The sequence below is a fragment of the Theropithecus gelada genome, chromosome 6 (assembly GCF_003255815.1).
Source record: "Theropithecus gelada isolate Dixy chromosome 6, Tgel_1.0, whole genome shotgun sequence".
NCBI classification, from domain to species: Eukaryota; Metazoa; Chordata; class Mammalia; order Primates; family Cercopithecidae; genus Theropithecus; species Theropithecus gelada.
This window is the reverse complement of record NC_037673.1, coordinates 48,310,187-48,319,197: the sequence shown is the minus strand read 5'-3', so window position 1 is coordinate 48,319,197 and position 9,011 is coordinate 48,310,187.

Here is a 9,011-nt window from a genome sequence, read left to right as displayed (position 1 = left end):
TAGTTGTTCTGGCTCTAGCACAGGGATTTGGAGAGCTGGCAAGAGCATTGCTTCTACCTTCCCAACAAAGAAGTACTACACAAACTGCACATTAATAACTTCTTGAAACCACCAGAAAATTTAGGCTGCCCGGCAAAAATGTAGCCCCAAATCTGGGGAGAAATAGGTTTGCATAGGTGAAGACAGGATCTGACTACTTCCACATCTGAGGAAGATGCTAACTTATGCTTTATACGGTAAGAACATACAGTTAAATTTTTTAACGCTAAATAACAATTATAGGCTATTGATAGATATACGGCACCTGGGGACCACAGATATAGGGTAATGTGCACCCTTTGTAAGCTTTTCTCCATAAACCTTACCAGGCACTCACAGGGACGATCAGGGAGAATCCTGAAAAACATATTTTCTTAGCACTGACTAGGGAGACGACAAGTAACCACTGCAGGAACTAGAACTAGACCCCTGTCCTTTATCTCCCCTAGGGAAGAAAAGCCTTGATGTAAGGGAGGAAGAGCAACAAAATTGTTGCTTTAGGGTACTAGAAAAAGCAGCTAGGGAAGGAAGCAAAGGGGAAAATGCATTATGTATGGAGGAGAGACAGGAATATATCATAGGCCCAGCACTATAGGTGGAGGAGTGGCAAGAGTACTTGTAACGGCCATACTCTGAAACAGAGTACAGCACCTACAAAAGATTGAGGCTTCACCAGAACATCTAAGAGTACCCTCCTTCCCTGCCTTATATCATCAGGCTAATAAGCATCAAGTGAAAATACTAATGGGATGTAGCTGGGAGGGCTACAAAAGAGACAGATTCTCTCTGGAGAGCAACAGTAAGAGAATACCCAACGAGAAGGAGGAGATGGCAATGAGAAAATAGCAGCTAATAAACCAGTCGACACCTTAAACACATGTTACCACTAGGAGAATGTAAACTGTGGTGTGCTAAGAGAAACCATAGCAACAGCAAATATTAAAGTCAGCCCAACTATTGTCTAGATTAATGAAACTCCCACACTAATCCATGGCAGGAAAAAAAAAGAGGTGGGCTCATCTTTAAGCATCAAAAACATATTTACCTCAGTATCTACTGTTTTGAGCAAGATGCCCAGATTTCAAAAATAAAAGCACAAGTTATTGAAAAAGTCAACAGAAAAAAACTCTGAAGAGAAAATGCAACCATCAGAATCAGACTCAGATATGGCATGGGTGACAAGGAACTTAAAATAATTGTTACACATGTGTTAAAGTCTCTGATGGGAAAGACAAAAAACATAAACTATCAGACAGGTAATACCAAAAATACTGACCCTGTAAGAAATAATCAAATAGCAACGCTATAAACTAAAAAGATAGTAACAGAAATGAAGTATCCTTTTGACAGATTCATTAGTAAGCAGACTCAATGTAGTCAAGGAAAGACTAAGTGAACACAAAGAGAGTTGATAGAAATCTCTCAAAATAAAATGCAAAGAGAAAAATAAATGAAGCATTAAAAAGAACAGAGTACCTAAGAGCTCTGGAAAAATATCAAAGACTAACATATGGATCTTTGGATTTCTAGCAGAAGAAAAAAAAAATGGGCAGAGAAATATATTTTATATATTACATTACATATATATATTATATGTATATATGGGGTTTGTTGTTGTTGTTGTTGTTGTTGTTGTTGTTTGAGATGGATTCTTGCTCTGTTATCCAGGCTGGGGTACAGTGGTGCCAATCAGCTCTCTGCAACCTCCACCTCCAGTGTTCAAGCTATTCTTCTGCCTCAGCCTCCTGAGTAGCTGGGATTATAGGCGTGTACCACCACACCTGGCTAATTTTTGTATTTTTACTAGAGATGGGGTTTCACCATGTTGATGAAGCTGGTCTCAAACTCCTGGCCTCAAGTGATCCACCTGCCTCGGCCTCCCAGAGTGCTGGGATTACTGACGTGAGGCACCATGCCTGGCCAGGCAGAGAAATATGTGAAGAAATAATTTCCAAGAATTTCTCATAATTAGTGACAGACACGAAACCACAGATGCAAGAGCTTAGAAAAAAGCAAGTAGGATAAATATAGAAAAAAAAAAATGAACATCCAAGCATAAACTGCTAAAAACCAAAGAGAAAGAGACTATCTTGAAGATAGCCAGAGGAGAAAACCACATTCATTACCTGCAGAGGAACAAATGTAAGGATGATAGCAGAATTCCTTGTAAGAAACCTAGGCAAAATAAAAGACAATTGAGTGATATTCTTAAAGTGTTAAAAGAAAAAAAAAAAAAACTTGTCAATCTTGGAAACTCTGTATCTAGCAAAAATAACGTTTTTAAATTAATGAATTTTTTTCACACAAGGAAAAGTGGAGGGACTGCTTTGAGAACACACCTACATTGGTAAGTCTTCAGGAAGTTCTTCAGGTAAAGATGTATGACATCAATCAGAAACTTGGATCTACACAAAGATAAAGTGTGTCAGGAATGGAATAAATCATGGTAGTATAAAATCTATATCTTTCCTTCTGTTTAATTTGTTTTGACATCTGACTGCCTAAAGCAAAATTAGGACCAATGTTCTATGTGTTTACAGCATGAGTAAAAAGACAATTTTGACAATAGCATAGACCATGGGAGCAAAAAATTGGAAATATACTATTGTAAGGTCTGTACGTTATACTTGATTCAGTACAATTAAGTTAAAATGTAAACTCAGATTAAATAAAACTTTATATTACAAACCCTGGAAATCAATAATTATTTTCAAATGAAGTATAAACAAATGTCAATAGAGGAGATAAAACTAGTTTATAACATATACTCAGATCAAAAGAAGGCAGAAAAATAAAATGGAACAAATAAAAAATCGCCAGCAAGATGGTAGAATTTGATGTATTTGTGTCAGTGACAATTTTAAATGTGAATGGTCCAAACACACCAGTTAAAAAGAGAGACTGCCAGATTTTATATAAGAGTAAGAGCCAATCATATGCTGTCTTCAAGAAATCTAATTTAATATGAAGGTAAAGTAAAAGAATGGTAAGAGATATATCATACAAACACTAAGCAAAAGAAATCTGAATTCACTATGTTAATACCAAACAATGCAGATTTCAGGAGTACTTAGGGGATAAAAGGAGACATTATATATTGACAAGGAGGTTAATTTTTCAAGAAGACATAAAACTGCTAACTGTAAATTTACCTAAAACAAAACTTCAAAATATATGAGACAATAGAATTAAAGAAAAATTTTAAAATAGATATTTAAAGTAAAAAGAAAATTGATACACAAGGACTATAAATACCAATTCTAAGCGATTTCTTCCAAATAAATAGAAGAGGAAGGAACACTTCTCAATGGCTTTTATGAAGCCAGTATTACCCTTATACCAAAATCTTGCAAAGTCATTATAAGAAAACTACTAGACAATATACCTCATGAGTATAACACAAAAATCCACAACAAACTATTATTCCACCAAATTCTGCAATATGCTAATATATACATATATTAGTATATTATGGGCTAGTATATCATACATATTATATATTATAGTTTTTTATGTGTGTGTGTGTGTGTGTATATACATATATAGTCCCAGCTACTCAGGAGGATGAGGCAAGAACATCTTTTGAGCCCAAGAAGTTAAGGCTGCAGTGAACTGTGATTATGCCACACTGCACTCCAGCTCAGGTGACAGAGACCCTGTTTAAAAATCAAAAAAAAAAAAAAAACAAGGGAAAGAAAAGTATGTCATGAACAATTGATTGGAGGTTTTCTCAGGAATATACAGTCAATTAATGTTAAAAAATCAATGAAATTCACAATATTTACAAACTAAAGAAGAAAAGCCATATGATTTTCTCCATAGTTTCAGAAAATTTGTTTGAAAAATTTAGTATGTATTTATGATACTTAGCAAATTTAGAACTGGAAGGAAGTTTCTTAACCTAATGAAGAGTATATATATAAACCTATGATGAACATCATACAGAATGGTGAGAAACTAAATACTTTTAAGGTCAGGAGTAGGAGCAAGGTAAAGTTGTACTCTCTCAACATTGCAATTCAACATACTTAAAGTTCTAGGTAGTTCTGTAAGGCAATAAAGAAAAAAAGTCATATATATAAGAAAGGAAGCAATAAAACTGTCTCTTTTTGCAGACAGTGTAACTGTTTATTTAGAAAATTTATAAGAAAATTAGATTTTGTTTTAGATTTTACTAAAAATTTTCTTTTAGATTTTACTAAAAATCTTCTAAACTATACGTGTCTTTAGCAAGGTTACAGAATACAAAATCAATAAGTATATAAAAGTCAATTTTATTCTTACAATACCAGCAAGGAATATTTAATGTTTTAAATTTAAAAAAATATAATATCACCCTCACCAAAAAAAAAAAATACCACACAAAATACTAAGTACAAATCTAACAAAATATGTGAAGAATATTGCAATAAGAACTGACGGAATAAGTTGAAGACTTAAATAAGGAGAAATACACTGGATAGAATTTAGATTGGAAGAATCAATGTTTTTAAGATGTCGGTTTTCCTAATTTAATCTATAAGGTCAATGCATCTCAAATGAAATACCAGCAAGTATTTTTGCAGATACAGAATAGCTGGTTTAAAATTTTATAGAGCAATGGGAAGGATCTAAATCAAAGAAAATAATACTGAAAAAGATAAATAAAATTGGAGAAACCATACTACACAATTTCAAGATGTACTATGAAACTTTGGTAATCAAGATAGTGTGGAACTGGTGAAAGGATAGACTCATATATCAATGGGATATTATAGGGAACTTCAAAATGGACACATATAAATATAGTTAAGTAACTTTTGACAAAAGTACAAAGACAACTTATGGGGAAAGGACAGTCAAAAAGTTCTAGGATAATTAGACATACATATGAATAAAAACATATCTACTACCTCATTTTTAAAATAACTCAAAATAAATTATAAACCTAAATGTAAAATGTAAAGCTATAAAAATTTGAGAAGAAATCATAGAAGTTCTGCATGACCTTGGTTTTTGTAAAATTGTAGCTCTAACACCAAAAATACAATTCATAAAAGAAGAAATTGGTAAATTAGACTCTTTCAAAATTAATTATTTCGATTATTTTTCTCTGCAAAAGACAAAGAATGAGAAGACAAGCCAAAATTTGGAAAAAAAGAAATATAAACTATCTGGTAAAGTAACTTGTACACTGAATATATAAACACTCTTAACGACTAAATAACAAAAATATCTGATTTTTTAAATAGGCAAAATATCTGAAAATACACTTCACCAAAGAAGATATATAAATGAGAAATATGTGCAAGTAAGAGAGAAATGAATGAATTAGTCCTTAGGGAAATGAATGAATTAAAAGCACAACTATATACCACTCTATATCTATTATGATACATGTATTAGAATGGCTGAAATTCAAACCAAAAAACTGACAATGCAAAGCACTAACAAGGATTAAGAACAACTATAATTCTTATACAGATGGTCCCCAAGTTGTGATGGTTTGACTTATTTTTTTTCAATTTTACAATGGGTTTTTATGGTATTAAATACATTTTTGACTCACAATATTTTTGACTGATGAGAGATTTTTGGGGAGGTGACCCTACCACAAGTCAAGAAGAATTTAAACATTCCTGGTGGAATTCGAAATAGAATAGCAACTTCAGAAAACAGCTTTGCAATTTATTTTCAAATGAAATATACATTTATCATATGACCTAGTATTCTCATTTTTAGATACTTATGCAAGCACATTGAAAACTTATGTTTACATAAAAATCTAAACATTCATGTTTATAGCACTTTTATTCATATTTAACAAAAACTGGATACAAGACACATTTCCTTTAACCAGTGATTGAATACACAAACTGTGGTACATCCATACAATGGAATACTACTCAGCCATAAAAAGGAATAAATTATTAATTTACACAATATAAATGAATTATAAACCTGTGTTACATATTATATGATTCCATTTATAATGATTCCATTATATACATAAAATCAATAAAATGAGAAAGCCAAATTTGACTGCAACAATGACAGGTGAATCTAAGTGTATTATATGTATATGATATCACCACAATAAAGGGGAAAAGGAAAGGAAGGAGCTGACCTAAGTAACTTTGTAAAACAGTGTTTTGTTGTAAGGCTCCAAACAAAAAGATCTGCATACAAGCACTGTACTCTAGTTGGTCAATTTGTGTCTTGTAAGTGTGGGATACTGTTAGCAAGTCTGAAACTACTTCAGATTTATACTACAGGTGAACTTATTGTAGGTGTATTGTAGGCAAGAAATGCCAGAATTCTCAGTGTAAGAAAAGACATTACAAATAAGCAAAGGAGGAATGGCTAGAATGAACCACATAGTGAAGGACTGAAGTTAGAGATATTAGTGGGGGGTTTGTGTGTGTCTGTATTCAGATAGATAAATACAGCTGTATGTGTTGACACCCCAGGAGCAGAAAGTCTCACTGACACCCAGATCTTGATTTCTAGTATCATACTCTGATTAAAGGAGCCAGGACTTCCTGGAGAAATGACTGGTTCTAGGGCTAGGTCACAAAAAGTACATGCTGAATGAATTTGGAGTATCTTGGGATACCAGAAAGTTAAAAAGTGCTCAGAAAAAGTGTGGAGAGGGATGGGCAGGAAGCTGGCTTTTCAAAAATAAATAGTACCTAACTTGAAAGAAAGGGCTGTCAGTAGCAAAAGTTGGGACAATTTGAACAACAAAACAAGTAATAATAGAATTGGATTGTCACTTCCACTCCAAAGAATAAAACAAATATTCATAAGTCCATATTGATATAATACATAGCTGATTGATTATATAGATAAAAGATAACTCAGATAGAAGGCATGAGAGAATTACAAAATTACCCTCTCCCTTAAAGTATTTACTAATTACTGTGATGGTTTTTACTGTATGACACTTAAGAAAGTGAAGCTTAATTCTTTGATATACCTGCCTTGAGGAAAAGGAGCGTAATTGCCTCCCATTGAATGCGGGGGAACTTATTAGAAGAGTATAGAAAGGGAAGTGTAATAATGTGGTGGAGAAATCTGGCAGACACCATCCTCAACAAATGATCAAGATTAGTATCACTAGTAATAAAGAAAATACAAAACCTCATCAGAAATCACCAGACAAATCGAAAATGAGGAATATTCTGCAAACTACCCGGCTCTTCAAAAGAGTCCAAGTCATGAAAGACAAGGAAGGACTAAGGAACTTTCACAGATTGGAGATCAAGGAGACAAGACAACTAAATTCACTGTGGACTGAATACTGAAACAGAAAAGGAACATAGTGGAAAAACTGATGACATCCAAACAAGATCTGCTGTTCAATTTATAGTATTTTCCCAAAGATAATTTCTTAGTTTTGCTACATGTTCCATAGCATAAGACGAATACTAGGGGCAGCTAAGAGAAGGGTATAGACAATAAGGTATGGGATATATTAAGTAATGTTAAGTAAATGGGGTCAGGATATTAAGGACATTCTTATCTGTGTGAAAATATCTAAAACCAGACAGAATAAAATTTCTCTTAAAGGCCGCAGTAACGCCTTACTGATTCAAATATGATACATGAAATTAATTTGTAAATACTAACACAACCTTTTTCTGAACAAGTTAATACTTTTCTGGCATATAATAGAAAAATTATTCAAGTGAGCAAGTTTATGGATCCATAAATATAATTATAGTAGTTGTGTTCTTAAAGTATGTCTTAGTTTTAATAAATTAAAGCTCACCAAAACCCACTATCCATTAATTACATAGATTGCCAGAAAGAGCTTTTTTCTTTGCAGAATAAACTAAAATATTAATTTTTTTTAAATAATTTCAATGCACGCCTTAAAAAAAGAATGCTTTCCTAAATTTTATTTTTTTGATTCCAGTAGGTAGAAACATAATTAGCGACTGAAGCTGTAGACACTCTTCAGATTGAAGGAATCTTCAACAGGAAGAGGGGTTAAGAAGTTAAACCACAGTAACAATGATGCATCAGTGAAAGGCATGTTCCTTTTCATTCGTATAGTTTAAACTAGAAAACCTGTCATTTGAAAGAATAGATGTTCTTTGAGTCATGGGTGGCAACGTAAGTCACAAGCTAATCCTGACTTTTTTAGCCTGAAGCTGAAGTCCTTGATTCTCATTCTGACAATTTCCCTGCAGCATTCTGGTGTGCTCCAGTTATACATGCCATGGGGATTATCAGGCAGCAATTACAAACTTTCTTCTGTGTAGGTTCCTGATTATTAAGTTGACTGACTTATTTTAACTTTTTCCTATTGCTATCTTATCTTTAATCTCAGTTAAGATGGAATTCACAGTAGTCAAAATTTAAAACAAAACAAGACAGGTTTTGAAGTATATTTGAAAAACATGCTGACTTGTTAAACACAAGGATTTTGGAGATTGTGAGGGTGAATAAACATGCAGACATACAAAGATTCTAACATTGTGCTTTGCCTTTCCACAACAACTACAATGGCGCAATTAATAGACAACAACTTAGTGGGAGCATCTGAAGACTTGTTGGAGGAGAATGGAGTCAAAACAATGTAATTTAGATTAGGTTCAAATCTATTTGAAACTCTGCCTGAGTACCTGGAGACCCAGAGTAAAGAGTGCATAATTTGGCTCATTATATGGCCAAATGCAAACATGATAAAGCGAAAGCATATAATCGGGCCCTTAGCTCACTGTTGAGTTACTAGCCAAAGTCAGCCTGCATTCTGGGATTTGCTCTTGTCTTCTTAGGAAATGTTTGAGAGCTGAAATGTACCTCAGAGGAAAAGTACTTTGAAGTTGGAACCCTATGTCTTCTGTTCAGACCACCTGCCAAGTTCAGTGCTTCGACCTACTCTTCTGAGTTCTGTGGCTTTCCCAGCGCCTAGCTGCCTGCCTAGTGCAGGCCCAACGGTGTGGCTTGGCTCCACCTGAGACAGCTTACCTAACTCTGCCATG